Below are 19,262 nucleotides of genomic sequence, written 5' to 3' on the forward strand. Positions count from 1 at the left end.
CGCGTCTATGAGCTAAGTTACAATACAGACAAACACACATTAATCTACCCATCACTACACCGCGATTGCTCTCAAAGAAACCGGAGGATTAACAGGATACGGCGCGAATACTTTAAGTTTCATTTAAATCAATTTACACAGTTTAAAATTCTTTTAAAGTAATTGAATAGGGTAATAAATTATATGGAAGTAATTAAATACTTGTCCCGCATCTGTTCGACAGTACCTAATTAGTGTCTAGTGCTTCGTATTTTAGCAATTATATAGGTATATGCTAGTTTTAAGAAATAAAAAGATAGCATTTAATGCTATCAATTTATTTATGTAACTTGGGTAGTTGGAAACAAAATTGCTCTGCAAGACATAGCAAGATTATAATATAATGTTGTTTGACCGAATTTTGGATGAATGAATTACATTACATTAATATTATGTTATCGACCGAAAATGATCGATTTTCGCATAATCGATCGATTGCTATTGAAGTCTCTGAGGTAAATAAGAGATAACATGTGGTTTTTGTAAGTGAATTTTCAATAACACCCAATATACCTACCAATACAACATATACCAGATAGCATTTACAACACACTCGGTCACCGTTATCGTCGAATCCGTCACTTGCGACGAAGGACTCAACGAGTGAATTAACCCATAGACAGAGTCCACCGAGCTTCTCGCCGGGTTTCTCAGTGGGTCGCGTTTCCGATCCGATGGTAGATTCTGCGAAACACTGCCCTGGCCAGTGTTAGCAACACACCCGGTTTGAGCCCCGTGAGCTCACCTACACGTCAAGGAGAAGCTGATATAGCCTCTCAAGGCTATATATACCATAGGTAAAAAAAATACAACACACAAACAAATAATACAAAAGGCTTTATTTTATTCGTATAGATAAAACAGTAGACATTTGCGAAATGAGGTTGCAGTTAGTTGAAATAAAATCGAGACATTAATTGAGATTCAAAGAGCTAAATGTTTTACATAATGTCCGTTTCTATCAAGTCGTGTGTCAAATAAGTACTTAAAAGGACTGAGTTAGGTCGTTAATGGCGATATAGAACTAAACATGAAATTTATTTATGTTTACATAAATGCATAAAAGCAAATGTAATTTATGGTCAAAACATTTTATTACTATTTTATTGGTTATATTTTGTTAGCCCACCTGATGTTAAGGGGTTACCGGAGCCCGTAGATAAGATAACGCGAACGATATTGCCCGATACGAAATATTAAATCAAATCTTCTTTGTACTGGTAATACCGTGTTATTTCCCATAACACGGTATTTTACAACGCGGTTATACTCTAACACGAAAAGAAAAGTCCCCAAAACTCTTTTATAACAACGTACTTCTATACCAAGATAACGAGATTTTTATTATTATTTAGATATTTATATTCTGCATACACATATACGATAATCTATGGGAATAGCTAAAAGTTTACTGCTTATTTTTTATGTATGATAGGTAAAAAGTACAGGCATAGTTGAGGTGTTTGTTTTATTCAGAAAAATTACCCTCCTTTTCGTACTGGGTTTTAGTTTCATATAACACGGTTTCGCACAACACGGAACTTTGTTGGAACGTATCTACCGTGTTATGCTAGGGTTACCTGTATTAACAAAGCACCTATCCTCTATCACGCTCTTCAGAATACAAGACGTGAATTGTTTGCCACAGAAACGTTTACAATATTTGAATAAATAATTCAATTTCCATTTACTAACAGTACCGTTATGTATTCGAAAGATAAAAATATAATAATAATTTCATTAATAAACCGAAGAATAAGTTTTAATATTTGCGACTAGTGAAAATGTAATAAAGTGATTTTAATGCAATTTTTTTTTGAAAATCATAATTTGTTATTCGAACAAAATATACTAGTACGTAGGTATTTTGATTCAATTACTTTTGGTAATGTCAAAACTTAGTACCGACACCCGGTTTAATAACGATAAAACATATACATAATAATATATCAAAATAATACTAAAACTGAACGATTCGTAATACTTTTACGACGTTGTTTCTGAAGCCCGTTAATTGCATTATTATTTTCAATTAGCTTTATATTCAATTGGTGGTTCATTCGAAGCACCGATTCACTTGCAATGAATTGCAATTATTAATGTTTCATGTTAATCTAAGTTAACAAGCTTCCTGGAACGTTGGTTTGAATACATACAAATCGGCTTGACCATAATTATTTTTCGTAGAGTTTATTGCAATTGGCTATTTACCTACAGTATTCGATGACGCTGCAAACTTTTATGCTATTTCAATTTTGTAAGCTTGCGCTATGGATTTTACATTACAAAATCAAATGGCCATGACTAAAACTTGCATTTTAGGATCAGGTTAGCTTTGAAAAGTGCTCTATAAATTATAGGGAAATCGAATAAACAATTTTCGCCACAAAATTACACCCTCACATTTTGGCTGCTTTTTTTTCCTGCCTGTGCTAATAGCCTTGAGAGGCTATTTCAGCTTTGCCCTAACGCTCACGGGGCTCAAACCGGAGTGTTGCTAGCACTGGCCCTAGCAAGAGCAGTGCTGCGCAAAATATATTTATCAATTTTTTATTTATTTTTTATTGTTTAGATGGGTGGACGAGCTCACAGCCCACCTGGTGTTAAGTGTTTTACTGGAGCCCATAGACATCTACGACGTAAATGCGTCAGCCACCTTGAGATATTAGTTCTAAGGTCTCAGTATAGTTAGAACGGCTGCACCGCCCTTCAAACCGAAACTGCTTCACGGCAGAAATAGGCAGGGTGGTGGTCTTACCCGCGCGGACTCACAAGAGGTCCTACCTCCAGTAGTTACGCAAATTATAATTTCGCGGGTTCGATTTTTATTACACGATGTTATTCCTTCACCGTGGAAATCTATCGTGAACATTTGTGGAGTACGTATTTCATTAGAAAAATTGGTACCCGCCTGGGATTCGAGCACCGGTGCATCGCTCAACACGAATGCACCTGACGTCTTTATCCTCTAGGCCACGACGACTTCAAAATCTACCACCGGATCGGAAACGCGACCCATTGAGAAGATCCGGCATGAAACTCAGTGGGCTGTGTCTACGTGCCAAGACTACGTCACCACATTCTAAGATTTATTTACCAATAAAGTATTTACAAACTAATAAGTTTACGAATGCACCTTGTAACCTAGATACATAAAGTGATACAGCCGATACTGTACTACAGACATAGAAACTGCACGAATATAGTAACAGCAACGAGAGACCATATTTTTTTTAGTGTGTGTGAGTTGTATTGAACGTAATATAGTATTTTCAAGCAATAAATTAAAGTAATTGAAAATGTGTTACAGTTTATCAATCATTTTCATTATACGACACACCTTCATTTCCAACTGATAATATCGATGATCGAGCCATTCCAAAACTAACCTATCTATATAAAAAAAGGGTGCGTATACTTATGTATGCGCGTAAGAAGTTATACTTTATTTTTATTAATTTTTTTTATTTTTTATTTAAATTTTAATAAATTTGAAAAAAAAAATCGATTAAACAACATCCTCAAACACGCATATTGGACATACCTTTTCTTGACATCGTATAAATTCGGTAATTCTCTGTACGGTTCGGAAAGTTCACGTCGGTCGTATTGTAATGAGCGATTTAGTGGACAACTTCATTCTGTTAATTTTGGGTCACGTTGCGCGCGCATCGTTAAATTTCGCTCTCATCAATTTTTCATAACGCGCCTAAAGAAAAAAAAAAGAAACTTCAAAAATTAAAATATTCTGTTTAGTATACTTTCAATCATGTTTAAAAAATAAAATAAACATTAAGCGATATGTAACATCGATCATCGCCCACACTCTCCTAACTGATGAAGACATTCACACAGACATAATTTTCATGTTTTGAAATCAAGTACCAAAAAAAAACAAGTATTTTGTCCATACAACGTTTTTGCGACACACTGAAGAATCATGAGTACTTCGTAGGAAGGTTGCGAATTGATCACGCACAGGATGTCTATCGCTTCCCTTGGGCATAATTGCCGAGAGTGCAATTACCAAGCTAACGGTCTAGCACAGAGCCAGACCGACAGGAACGTACTTTAGAAAATATTTAAATAAATCACTAATTGACGGTCCGCTCAAACATGTTTCATTGCGTTTCGAATGAAAATATATCCGTGTATATCTATATATTAATACGTGAAGCAAAAACTTTGTACCCCTTTTTACGAAAATTGCGCGGACGGAGCAGTATGAAATTTTCCACACTTATAGAGAGCATAGAGAAGAAGTGCAGAATGCTCATATTTAAAAAAAAATATGCATAAAAAATACAATAATTCCATAAAAAAACATTACACATACTACCATAAAAACTTTGTACCCCTTTTTACGAAAATTGCTCGGAGGGAGCAGTGTGAAATTTCCCACACTTATAGAGAATATAGAGAAGAAGCGCACAATGCTAATATTTTTTTTAAATAATGCATAAAAGATACATTAAATCAATAAAGAAAACATTACACACACTACATACCATGTATTTGACACACACACACGCATGCACACTATTTGCTTATTGTCAAACTTTTCATATTGCTTATAGTCTGTGGTCAAATTGAGAATAGTTTAAATATTGTTTGTCTTTATGAATATTTTGCCTAAACTTGGTCTTTGCGAAATTTGTGATTATATAATTTGACAATAGAATCATAACAATGTTCAAACTTATAATTTCAATTAATTATGGTCGAATTTCGACTACTGTGGGACCACTAGTATATTTTAATATCTAAATCAAGCTTTCAGAGCATCCATAATATTGGGCGAGTTTTTTTTTGTTCCATTCAAATCAATGTCTTCGAAGGCAAACGATCATATCTGATGATGAGTGGTCACTTTCGCCTACAAACGTCACGATTCCAGGAGCATAATCAAACCGCTGCCCTGCCCACCTAGCATTTTACATCTGTTGATAGTTATAAAGATACAAAAACATAATTACCCCATTTACGATATGAAATAAAAGTCGGCAAGGCAATGCCAGTTCCTCGTTGGTCTCTATGTTATTGTAGGAATAGGATCTAAATTTCTTTGACGGCCCTGTTCGGTCATATGATTCGAGATCATTTAATACAGGTAGCATAATATCTGATTGAAACGTTACCGGCTACCGAACAGGATGTGTCTAAATTAAATAAATGTCTGCCATCGTAAATCAATCGCGTTAGAAACCAAAGATACGCCGACGTCGTTCGTATTTATAGAGAAAATGTAATGTGATGTATTTAGGTATTGTAATACGTATCTCTCAGGTCTTCATTAATACTGTAATTATGTTTACTTTAAGCTACATGACAATGTGTTGTGCGTTATATATAGATTCTTTTCTTTTATTTACCGTAAACGTAGTCAATAAACTACGAAGTTATAAATGTGAGTTCATTTAGTAAATCAATAAACATTATAGGTACATATTTTCTTCGGTTTTCACAAGTCCTATCGTCAATCTTGCCACTATTTCCGAACTTTCTTTTTGTTACCAAAATGGATGAACGAGCGGCCCACTTGGTGTTAAGTCGTCATTAGAATCTATGGATATTAATCACGTTAATGCGCCGCTCATCTTGAAAAATGAGTTCTAATTCCTAGTTGTTACAGTACAACGGCGGCCCCACCACTTAAAACGGAACTCATTCCCCCACTTCCCGTTAGAAATAGCCAGGCTGGTGGTACTTATTCGTGCGGGCTCACAGGACGCTCTACCACCACCAGTAATAACACAAATTATAATATTTGTGGGTTTGATTTTTATTACACGATGCTATTCCTTCACCGCTGAAGTCTTCCGTGAACATTTGTCAAGTACGCATTTCACTAAATAATTGGTGCCTGCCTGAGGGATTCGAACATCGGCTCATTCGTAGCGCTCTATACGTTTTTTTTTTTTTTTTCTTATCATTGAAGTAGTACTGGTAGCCTGGAGGCCTTTCCAGTTTTACCAGGACAAGTGGGCGAGCAAGGCTCAGCCAGGAGGGGTGTGCTAACAGCTGCCCGAGCGCCTCCGAAGAAGACCTAATAACTCAAGGCTATACGTATGTACCGGGCGTCTTATCCTTTAAACCACGAGGAAATCGTTCCGAATCTTTTACAGTTTCCATGGTCACGGAAGATTGACAGTGCCTGTGAACATTCTTGCCTGTTATTCTACAAGACAAGGTCTCAAAGACCGACTTTCGTCAACAGTGCAACGGAGGGTTTTAAAATTCTTTGGTCACATCTCCAGAAAAGAGCACTCGATGGAGAAGTCCCGGCCCTGGACTACCAGTCGGTAGTCCAGGGCCGGGTGGAAGGCAGAAGATCACCCGGCCGCTCACCGACCCGCTGGACTGACCTAATAAAGAAGTCGACTGAGTCCACTATGGTCGAATGTACTCGTAACGCTTCGAACCGCCAGACCTGGAAGCACATTACCTGGAGGGCGGTTGTCGGGAGCATGGGCGACCTAACAGGTCCTACTGCACATACAGCGTCAACGCAACCACGACCACACTGACAAGAGTGTCCGACTGAGAAAAATTCTACAAGAATAACATTATTTCGCAGTTGTGTATCTAATCGTACTGGGAAACAAATCAGCATAAAGACATCTCATTGAAGCGAGAAAGGAACACAGTGTACATAATTAAAACTCGTGAAGCATGTAAATAACAAGAGGACGGGTAATCAACAATAATTAATATGATCTTAAAGATAAAATTTTCATCGGATCTCATCTTAAGTTTCATCTTTATAACTTGATTTTAAGTTATAATATAAGCTAAGCTAGCTGCGACCGTGGTCTCGCCCACAATTAAATCAATTTTTTATTTTTTTATTGCCTAGACTGTTGGGCGAGCTCACAGCCCACCTGGTGTTAAGTGGTTACTGGAGCCCATAGACATCCACAACGTAAATGCGCCACCCACCTTGAGATATAAGTTCTAAGATCTCACGTATAGTTACAACGGCTGCCCCACCCTTCAAACCGAAACGCATTACTGCTTCGCGGCAGAAATAGGCAGGGTGGTGGTACCCACCCGCGCGGACTTACAAGAGGTCCTACCACCAGTAATTACAGTAAAACGTAAAAGCCATAAGACGATTCAGAAAGTTATTATGTAAGATAATTTTTATTCAACTCTCACATAATTTTAATTAATTTTCTTATATTGGGATGAGTGATTTTGCTTTTATTTCGAATAGGAATGATACACTAACTCAGGTCGACAATTAATTAACTCATAGAGACATTAATAGATACGTAAATCAAAATATATCAAATGTTTATTTCTTAAATTTCCACTTAAGTTATAGTTTACTTATTACAAATTTTAATTGGTAAATACATATTTATATTTTCTTCAATGTGATTTATTTATGTTGATAATAATTAAACCTCATCTTTAAGATAATTATAGGTGGACATATGTACATACACTCATATATTCTCTTTTATTTAATGATATCTTTATCGAAATTATCGGTAGTAATCGTATCGAAAACATTGATCATTGTTTTTATTTCACAGCTTAAACATTGTTATTTATTATTTAAATCTACATGTTCTTGATAATATAATATAATGCCGTTTTATAATAATCATCAACATGTAATAAAATATAGCATAATCGATTTCCGCTCGTGATTTAGAATATCATTCCGAAAACTGCAAACGGTTGATAAATTAACATCGACCATTTGAAATTGAAATTCGACTAATGATTCATTCTCTGCTCCAATAAATAAATCTATTTGTGAGGAGTTGGTATTGTCTATTTCGATTATTCATATTGTGTTTTATGGAAAGCTAATAGCACAATTTATATGTTGATTTGTTTTTATATAAAACTAGTTGACCCGGCAGACTTTGTAGTGCCTCAATCGATAGATAAAAGACCTAAACTTTGGTATGAAATAAACTGAAAACAAACAAAAGGAATCCGTCCGACGGGGGACACATCAAAGGAAAAACAAAATTGTTATTTTTATTTAATTCCGAACATTGTCATGTTTATCTACCTTTTGAACCTTCTCTGAACTTCCACAAATAATTCAAGACCAAAATTAGCCAAATCAGTCCAGCCGTTCTCGAGTTTTAGCGAGACTAACGAACAGCCATTCATTTTTATATTTAAAGATTAAGGTAACTAAAATATAACTCAGGTTTTGATATTTTTATGTACCGTTTTTTTTAATGTCATGCACTTTACGTTATTAAGTTAACTCAAGAACCGAAGTCTACCGGACTTATCGGAACTTACCGGCGCCTATCGGAGTCGCCCTCTTGCGACATGAGGTCCAAAACCAGACTAAAACCAATAAAAGACTAATTAATGTTTCCGAAGGTTACGGAAAAAAAAAAAAAAAAAAAAAAACAAAAAAAAAACACCATTATATATTATATAGTGTTGACCCAAAAACGCCCTTTACGCCCCACACGAGAAGGGTCAAGCAATCACCCGGTACCATTTTAACCTGAATTCTAGAATGTCATTAGCAAAGTTGATGTTTATTACACATTTTTACTGTGATTTCAAACACGCAACTGGCGAGTTAGTGGTAGTTTTAATGGAAGTAAGTTTTTTTTTTTCAATAACAATTAAATCCTCTGAGTTTTTGTATTTGTTCGGTGAATTTATACTTGTGGGCGTACTGTGAATTAGTAGTGTAATTAATTAGATAAGACAATAGTAACTGCTCAAGTTCGCTCTAGACGTACCTGCCCTACCATCAGTGAAATAAATAGTGTTAGAGATAAGCGGGAGAGACATTAATCGAAGTCTGAAGGGTTTTCTAGCTTTTAACGCAGACAATCATTCAGTTCTGATGGAGAGTCATCATTGCTTTTTTTCCTACCTAAGCTGATAGCCTTGAGAGGCTATTGCAGCGTAACCTTAGCTAGTAGGTGAGCTCACGGGGCTCAAACTGGAGTGATGCTAACACTGACCCTAGCAAGAGCAGAGCTCCGCAAAATCTACCACCGGATCGGAAACGCGATCCACTGAGATGATCCGGCGAGAAACTCAGTAGGCTGTGTCTGTGGGGTCTGTGGATTATAATATGTATATATATCTTTCTCTTCGTCGCTGCAATCTTGGCAGATTGGTCGTATCTACCATGATTGACCTGGTTTGTCCTTCTTTATAGTACACCTGCCGCTCGAGCTCAATCAAAAGATCCTGATTCCGAACACACATGACCAATATATTTATAAACTAGCGACACGCCCTCGCTTCGCTTCGGAAACATTAAAACACACATGAAACCAAAAAAATAAAATAAAAAAAAATTAAAAAAAAGTAGCCTATGTTCATTAGGGACAATGTCGGCTTCTAATGGAAAAATAATTTTTCAAATCGGTCCAGTAGTTTCGGAGCCTATTCGAAACAAACAAACAAACAAATCTTTCCTCTTTATAATATTATAGTATAGATCATTATTAATCATTATTAATTATTATTAACAGTCTGTCGGGTGCTACATTAGAAAAAGCGAGCTTAGAAACTTATCAAACACTTTAGATCTGGAAAGCAGATCGAGTCGATCATCTTGAGAAACTCCTCAGAGCACTCCCCGTGGAACTCACGATACAAAGCATAGAGAGACTAATAAAAACTCTTCGTACTCCCAAACAGTGGCCTGTTCCGTATGGTCTCTGCAATAACAAAAACACATTTAAAATAAAACTCTAATCAGTTATTCGTACGTTAAGAAAACAACTAATTATTCTACGTTAAAAATCAACATATACGGTGTGATTACGCAACGTTACTATGACAACGGAAGTAACAACTCATTATAATTCAAAATCGGAAAAGGTAAGTAATTCCGTAATCGTGCGACAACACGTTAATAGGAAATGTATTTAGTTCAATTAATGAACAGCGTTCATGGGACTTTCATAATTTACTTAGTTTTTAATTAGGACGTAATAAATAGAAATAGGAAAAAGTAGTTTTTTTTTAACATCCAATCTCGGTCACCAGAAATACAAAAGAAACGAAAACAACACCTGTTTTATTTGGCGAATAATAGATTTATTACTTTATACAAATTTGGCTGAATTAATAAGACACTAATCAGTATGCTAATAGCTTATTCATTCATGTGGGAAAAATATTATGCGCAAATAAATTTATATTTTTTTTTTATTGTTCACAGATATTGATTGCTATAGAAAAATACTTATGAGGTGAGAATTTTTTTTATTTCTTCCGGGTATAAGTGGTCATAGGAAAGCCGGTAAAACGGCATTGCTGATGCAATCGGAGGCAGTGTTATTATTATTTATTATTTATTTATTAAAGGCTAATCCTCAAACAACTCTTGGGATTGCAATATCGTTGTTTTTTTTATTTATTTATTGCTTAGATGTGTGGACGAGCTCACAGCCCACCTGGTGTTAAGTGGTTACTGGAGCCCATAGACATCTACAACGCAAATGCGCCAACCACCTTGAGACATAAGTTCTAAGGTCTCAGTATAGATATAACGGCTGCCCCACCCTTCAAACCGAAACGCTGCTTCACGGCAGAAATAGGCGGGACTGTCCCTTTTTATAATTACGAGTCCCGGTGTCCCCGAAATGAACTCTGGAACGCAAAATTGTCCCGTTTTCGGCCGAACGCGAGCGTTGTAAGCTACATTAAAGCAAATTTGTTCCTCTAATAAATATAAATATAACTAAACATCTTGAGTATATAATTATGTTGTTTAATTCGTAATTTTGAAGATAACTTTTCGGAATAATAACTTTAAAAAAGTACTGTTTTGCTCCATTATGCATCTGTCGATTGTCCTAAATAAACCAACGTCCCCTTTTGAGTTAAAATATAAATGATCACGTTAGTAATGGGTCGGATTTTTTAATTCCCGAATAGTGAAAACGCGAACGAAGAAAGCGCCAATTTTACTGTAGTACCTACTGAAGAAGATTTTACTGTATAACGGTTATCGCATCAACCGATTAGACACAATAAAAAAAACACGATTTGTAAAAAATAATTATATTCAAATAACAACTGTTCTTATTTATAATCAACGAATAAAAACCGAACTCCGTAATACGCATCGGATAAATCATAATAACGTTAATAATTTCGTCGCTTTGTCACGGCGCACAGTGGGTCGATTCTATGATTTTAGTGACTTAGGGACCAACTTTGTTTTTTTACATTTTTCTTTATGTAGATAGATAGAGCTCGTTAATCTCAATAATAATTGTTTTGGGCAAAAATTACAAAAACTTTATAGTTTGGTCAGAAAAATGTGTTTTGTGATTTTTTTGTATGGAGCGGGTCACATTAAATTAAATTCCTGCTAAGTACCGCGAGGTCCCGCTTTGAAACTTTATTTTCCTTATACCTTGTCTAGTCTACTATCATTTGATGCTATGAACATGTGCATAAAGTTGCAACTCTGCCAAATAAATGGATCGAAAAAAATTAATAAATACATAGAATAAAAACCTTTTTTTTTTTTTTCGTAAGTGCTTTTAAGTTAAATTTGATATGGATTAGTAAGTAAAAGCACGTAATGATACCCATAATTACATAATACATAACAACAATACATTTAGTAGGTCTCTAATTATGCAATCTCTCTAAATATTATATATTTTGTTTCACCTTTCGATCTTTGGGTCAGAAGACGAAAGAAGATTGTGTAAAATATCCTCATTAGTCGACGTTCTACTTCTCATTCTTGAATAACATCTCTCTGTATATTTCCGAAAATCTTTATTGCGAGCTTCCGCTGCCTCTTCCGAGAGTTTACCTATACGAATGGCACCAAAGTTCTTCATTATTATATATCACTGCCATGTGCCAACAATTTATGGATACTGGAAGGCATATATAATACCAGGGATATACATTAACATACAATTCTGCAGTATATCTAAAAAATTCCGAAAAATTGGAAACGCGCTCTCCAGATGCAACAGAGTGAAGAATCACGTGAAGCCTCTCTATTAAATCTTTACGTATTCCTGTTATGCGGGCTGTTTCTTCTGCATCCCTGAAAAATCTTCTGGCAGTATTGCCATCATTGGTTGTTCCTACTCCTTGCTTGACAACATCTATAAGTAAACCGCATTCCTTTTTAAACGCTTGCTGTATAGCGCTCTTTCTGATTGATATTTTTTCTTTGTCATCCCCCCTTGCAACCCCATTTCTTGAAGTCCAAACGATAAGACGCAAACAAAAAAGTGTCATATAAAAAATAATCTCACAGGAAACTACATACGATGAAAAAATTGTGAAGTAATAAAATTATATTTACCGATATGAAGTAAGCACTCCATGCATCTTATCCAGGCATGTAAAAATGGCATTCCATACTGGAATATTTCTTCATTATTTTCTCTTTGATAAGCAAGTCACTCCAAAAAACTCTGACGGTTTTGCTTTGCAAATATCACAGACGGCAGAAAATGTTTCTGAAAAATATGAGGTTATTTTGCCGTCTATCATCATCATGTGCAATTGATGCTTAACTTCAACTTGTTTGATTTTTGATGGCTGAAGTCTTTCTATTTCTTCTGTTATGCTAGCTTTTATAATTGTTACTGTTGACTGCGTTTCTTTTGTAAATTTAAACATTATTGGACGGCAATAAAAAGTTGATGAGGTCGTTTTCCCAAACAATTGTTCCATCAAATTTCTGAAGCCTTATAGGAACTAGACTGACCATGAAAATAGATGAATCATCAAACTCTGTTTCAGTTTTTTGTTTATAATTACTTTGACCTGGGGCTCTATCAAAGCCTATTTGCTTATAAGCAGTAGCTCTCTTGCAGAGTCCAAATCCGAAGTAATCACATCTAAAAGCCTATATAGCGCCAAGTTTAGTAATGCTTGCATTTTAATAGCAACTCCTTCTTCAGTAATAATTACCTCGTCTTTCCCTGGATAACATTTGGTCTTTTCTTGCTTAATTTTATATTAAGAAGGGTATAAATCAGACCCATTTTCACTTGCTGCTTCTCTTAGGTTTATATACTGCCACTTAATTTAAGTGAAACTAATATTGCCTTATCGGGAGAATATGTACTACTTTTCACTTTATTTGTAATTAAATACTCATTAACTTTTTCTAGATCTTCGGGGTGATTTGACAAGTGGTTCATTATTTCTCCTACATCTTCATTTCTAGTGTTTCTCAAACTAGTAATTGTAGTAGCTTTCATTTCATCCGGGGATAACGAAAGCGATTGGTAAATTTGTTCAATGCGTCTTCGTTTTTGCCTGGATCCCAATTCTTCAAAAGGTTTTCGAGGTGCAAAAATAGATGTCGAGGCTTCTGTAGTACATTTGAGGGTGGTACATTTTCAACATCTTCAGTATTAGAAATCTCGAGCCTTTCATGTGCAGTGTTGATAGCTTCAGGTATCATTCCTTCGGGCCAGTTTATTGCACATTCTAACCAATCACATTTTTTTCTTATAAACTGTGCTAACATGCGACTACTTCGTTTCCATATTGCACTTATATTTGAACAAAATTGCGTACTGAATTTTTGGAGCTCAACATTTTTCTCTTCGGTCACGTTTATTTGATTTTGTAGGAATTGAAAGAGTTTTTTATTATCAGACAGCGACTGTAGTTGCTCTCTTAAAATCATAAATAATCCTAAATTGTTAACAAAATTATCAATTATAACGGAAACAGCAAGATCACAACGACAATCACGAGATGTTAGTAGTAGTACGAATAAACGAACACTAGTTAGTATATAATAAACATGGTCACTTTATACTTCCAGAGACAAAAAAATGTTTACTATATTTTCTACTACCCAGTAATGGCTACTTAACTAATTATCCTCATTAAATAATGTTAACTATCTTAATAATTAGAGAGATTGCATTTAGTAGGTCCCTAATTAATAGGGACCTACTAAATGTATTGTTGTTAGGTATTATGTAATTATGGGTATCATTACGTGCTTTTACTTACTAATCCATATCAAATTTAACTTAAAAGCACTTACGAAAAAAAAAAAAAAGGTTTTTATTCTATGTATTTATTCATTTTTTTCGATCCATTTATTTGGCAGAGTTGCAACTTTATGCACATGTTCATAGCATCAAATGATAGTAGACTAGACAAGGTATAAGGGAAATAAGGTTTCAAAGCGGGACCTCGCGGTACTTAGCAGGAATTTAATTTAATGTGACCCGCTCCATACAAAAAAATCACAAAACACATTTTTCTGACCAAACTATAAAGTTTTTGTAATTTTTGCCCAAAACAATTATTATTGAGATTAACGAGCTCTATCTATCTACATAAAAAAAATTATAAAAAAACAAAGTTGGTCCCTAAGTCACTAAAATCACAGTATCGACCCACTGTGCGGCGGTCGATAACAGCCGGCGGTCGTTTACCGTTCGTTACGTTTTTACTACAATACGGGGACCGCTAGCCGATGGTTTCGCAAGTCATCAGACTGACAGAAGCCCAGAATTTCCTATAAACCATTGATTGCGTGTGGTGATGTTGAAGAAAATTCTCGAAATACGTTGAGATTGAACTACGGGCTCACGCTTCGAAGTGGACAGAGGTATTCTATGGCTTCAGTGACCACTTAAAACCGGGTGGACCATGAGCTCGTTCATCTACCGCGTGCAATAGTTTATGATTAGATTTCTTCGAAAAAAAATTCCTACCTATTCTGATAGACTTGAGAGGCTATTTCAGCTTCTCCTTGACGTGTAGGTGAGCTCACGGGGCTCAAACCGGAATGTTGCTAACACTGGCCCTAGCAAGAGCAGTGCTTCGCAGAATCTACCACCGGATCGGAAACAGTACCCTCTGAGTAGATCCGGTGAGAAACTCAATAGGCTGTGTCTATGGGTTAATTTACTCGTCGAACCCTTCGTCGCAAGCGGAGGACGGTGACTGGTGCTTGAGGTACCTAAAAGCACCGTTCATGGATCGGGATGATCCGTAATGACGTGCTTAGGGCAGTTTCTTCGATACAACTCCATTTTGGTTTTCAATTAAATACGTACCTTGTGTTACCCTAGTTTGTCAAGTTAATTCCCAAGAGAAGCGTCGAACTGTTTTTGCCAAGTTTGAAGAAGGATCGTACCCGAAGACCATGCAGAAGAAGATTGAAAGAGGAAAAATAAGAAGAAGAAGAGAAGAAGATTGAAAAACAAAAAGCCCACGCTGTTCCTTGGCACTGGGAGAATTCACAGGAGTTGTAATTCATACCCGTGAATTTCCCGATGCCTTAGCTCAGTGTGGTCACTCTACGTCGACGAACAAGAAGAACGTAACAAACCTAACCTGACGCGCAAATAAGAAAAACTGCATAACAGAAGAGGATCAAGATATAATTGTTTCAATAGTAATATCCATACTAATATTATAAATGCGAAAGTAACTCTGTCTGTCTGTCTGTCTGTCTGTCTGTTCCTCTTTCACGCCTAAACGGCTGAACGGATTTTGATGAAATTTGGTATGGTGATAGACGATAACCTAGAAATGGTCATAGGCTATAAATAATCACGCCATCGTTCTTAGGGGGTAGGCAGTAGGCAGATAACTAAATTGAGTTAGTGATTTTTAGTCGTTTTTGTTGGGACTTTTTCTCTTTCACGTATAAAAGGCTGAACAGATCTTGATGAAATTTAGTAAGGTAATAGATGGTTACCTAAAAACGGATATAAGATCAAAATGATCACGTCATAGTACTTAGGGGGTAGGAAGTAGGCAGAAAACTGAATTGAGTTAGTGATTTTTTTATGGTTTTTGGTGGGAGTTTTGCTCTATCATGCCTAAACGGCTGAACGGATTTTGATGAAATTTAGTTAGGTGATAGATAGTAACCTAGAAAAGGATATGGGCTATTAATATTCATGCTATCGTACTTAAGGCGTAGGCAGTAGGCAGAAAACTAATTAAGTTAGTGATTTTTAATAGTTTGGTTTAAAAGTTTACCTCATTCACGCCTTAACGTCTGAACGGATTTTTATAAGACTTGATTAATATAAAGATAGGATCCTAGGCACGGACACAGGCTACTTCTTACGGCGGGAAAATACCTCATTCCCGCGGAAATCTAGCGTGATCGTGTCAAGAAGCGAATGACGCCATAGCTACTGAAATGATTTTGATGTTTTTTTTTTTAAATGAGTGTTACTAAGACTTAAAGTTAGTATTTGATCACTTTTCTAACTTAGAGGGTCGGTAGGCGCCATAATTTAGGGAATTTATTATAAAATTTTGATGCATCTGTCTTTATTTAACAGTTTTACTTGGATCGAAACTTAGCGACATACCATCACACTACTTAACTTATAGGGTAGGAAGGTACCAAAATTCAGACTACTTTTTACTTCGGGAAAATATCTCATTCCCACAGGAACCTATACACAGCTACCTATCTACAACATTAAAACTCTGTCTAGAATCACATTACGCCATAGCTATTGATCTGATTTGTATACGATTTTTTATTCAACTGACTGTTAAATTACATACAGATAAAATCTAATTACCTACACCACAGAATTAATATAGTACTACATAACTAGCTACGCTTTAAACTTGAGGAGGTAATTAGATAGACATTTATACGAACTTTATGCTCAGTAATCAATCATAGTGATAAGTTAATACTCATTTTAGACAAAGAAACGGATAGGTAATCAGTTCATCACCGAAATTATAACACCTACACTTAGTTTGTTTACTATTAAACGAGGGAAAATAATTCAATATAACGCAAACCTTCAAATCATACGTCGTCGTAGTGCATAGTTGTTTAGGTTCAATACGTTATTGATTGATTTAGATATTTAGGTTATAAGTAAAAAGGTTTGCTTTATCGAAGTTTTTATAAAAAATTGTCTTACGTTGTAGTTTTTAAAACTACCGATTTTAAAAATCTTTAATTATTGTTTTATTGTTTTCGATATGCCACGCAAACGTAAATCCAATCTAAGCCGTAGTTCTAGCAGAGCTCGAACTGCAAAAGTTGCTAGAAGCCAAGAATCTGAAGAGCAGACTCAGACGCGTCAGATGTTAGATTCTCAGCGTCATGCGACTCAAAGAGCTTCTGAGACCTATACGCATACTCAAGCCCGTAGGACCTTAGATGCTGAGCGCCACGCATCTCAAAGGGCCTCTGAGACGTTTACACAGACTCAAGCCCGTCAGGCCCTAGATGCTGAACGCCACGCATCTCAAAGAGCCTCTGAGACGTTTACGCAGACTGAGACCCGTCAGGCCCTGGATGCTGAACGCCACGCATCTCAAAGGGCCTCTGAGACCTATACGCAGACTCAAGCCCGACAAACCTTAGATGCTGAGCGCCACGCATTTCAAAGGGCCTCTGAGACGTTTACGCAGACTCAGGCCCGTCAGACCCTGGATGCTGAACGCCACGCATCTCAAAGAGCTGCTGAGACAGTGGAACAGACTCAGACACGTCGAGTTTTAGATGCCGAACGTCACGCGCAATTGATTGCGGCAGAGACTGACGAAGATTCACAAAGACGACGTCTTTTAAATGCTGAACGGCAGGCAGAAAGAAGACGTACGTTTTCAATGAGTACGTGGGAGGCATTTAATGGTGCCGCTTTTGAGTATGACCCTTTGATCGACTATGTTAATCACCGATTGGTTATCATTGGGAGAATGGATAAAAAATGCAGATATTGTGAAGCACTGAAATGGAAAGAAGAAACTCCAGGTATGTGCTGTTCTGGTGGAAAGGTTAAAATTCCATTACTTGGCGAGCCAGAGGAACCTCTTAAATCTTTACTTTTATACGACAGTAACGAATCGCGCCGGTTTTTAAGCAGGATTAGAAAGTATAATTCTTGCTTTCAGATGACGTCATTTGGTGTAGATAAGGAGGTCGTAATGCCTGGATTTTCACCTACTTTTACCATCCAAGGACAGGTGTATCACAGGATTGGTTCCTTACTTCCCGCAAATAATGAACAACCAAAGTTTTTGCAACTTTATTTCATGGGCGATAAAAAAAACGAAGCTGATCGCAGGTGTCAAAATATACAAGGAATCGAAAGGGATACTGTTTTAAAACTCCAGAGAATGTTGCATGAACATAATCGCCTTATCAATACTTTCAAAACAGCACTAGAAAGAATGCCGGGAGAGGATTATAGGTTGGTGATGCACCCCGATCGCACACCAAGTGGGGAACATGAAAGGCGGTATAATGCACCGTTAATAAATGAAGTCGCAGCCTTGGTTACAGGCGAACAGTTTGCTTTCCGTGATATAGTTTTACAGGCCCGAGATGACACATTAACCAGGGTGCCTGATACTCATAAATTTTATGATGCGTTGCAATATCTGATCATATTTAGTAAGGGACAAGAGGGGTACCACTTTCAAGTTCCTCAAATTAATCCTGTAACAGGTCTTCCCTTGCATAACAAAAAGGTTTCATGCATGGATTTTTATGCCTACAACATGATGATACGAGAAAACAACTTTAACATTGTACAAAGATGCAAGCAACTGGCCAATCAGTTTTACGTTGACATGTACGTTAAAGTTGAAAGCGAGAGGTTACGGTACATATCATTAAATCAAACTAAACTAAGAGCAGAGAATTACATCCATCTTCAAGACGCTGTGGCAAATGACGCTAATTTAAATCCAAATAACTTAGGTCGTATGGTCATTTTACCATCTTCATTTGTAAATAGCCCGCGGTACTTACACGAATACTCAGGACGCGTTTGTTTATGTGCGTACACATGGTCGCCCTGACTTATTCGTCACCTTTACTTGCAACCCAGCCTGGCCCGAAATAGTCAATCAGTTGATGCCGGGGCAAAGCGCAATAGATAGACATGATGTAGTCGCAAGAGTTTTTAGACTAAAAGTTAAAAAACTAATGGATGTGATTAATAAAGGCCGAGTGTTCAGAGAAGCGCGCTGCTTTATGTACTCTGTCGAATGGCAGAAACGTGGACTGCCACATGTCCATATATTATTGTGGTTAAAAGATAAGTTACGACCCGATCAAATAGATAACATAATCAGCGCTGAAATACCGGATCCTAACATTGACAAGACTCTCCATGACATTATTGTAAAAAATATGATTCACGGTCCATGCGGACCCGAAAATCCACAGTGCCACTGCATGAAAGACGGAAAATGCACAAAAAAATTTCCTCGCAAGTTAGTGAAAGAGACCGTTCACAACGACCACGGAT

At 36.5% G+C, this 19,262-nt stretch overlaps 1 protein-coding gene across 2 annotated transcripts in view; it reads left to right on the forward strand.

Moving 5' to 3' along the window:
- LOC114247301 (uncharacterized) overlaps window positions 1-19,262 on the forward strand; it is a 135,063-nt gene that overhangs the window by 96,718 nt on the left and 19,083 nt on the right. For both annotated transcript variants that reach the window (XM_089739533.1, XM_089739532.1), the window contains one exon: window positions 10,214-10,244. The gene's annotated coding sequence lies outside the window, so the exon portion shown is untranslated. The remainder of the gene's footprint in view (window positions 1-10,213; window positions 10,245-19,262) is intronic.

Source organism: Bombyx mandarina, chromosome A1 (assembly GCF_030267445.1).
Source record: "Bombyx mandarina strain Sakado chromosome A1, ASM3026744v2".
In the NCBI taxonomy this organism is placed as follows: Eukaryota; Metazoa; Arthropoda; class Insecta; order Lepidoptera; family Bombycidae; genus Bombyx; species Bombyx mandarina.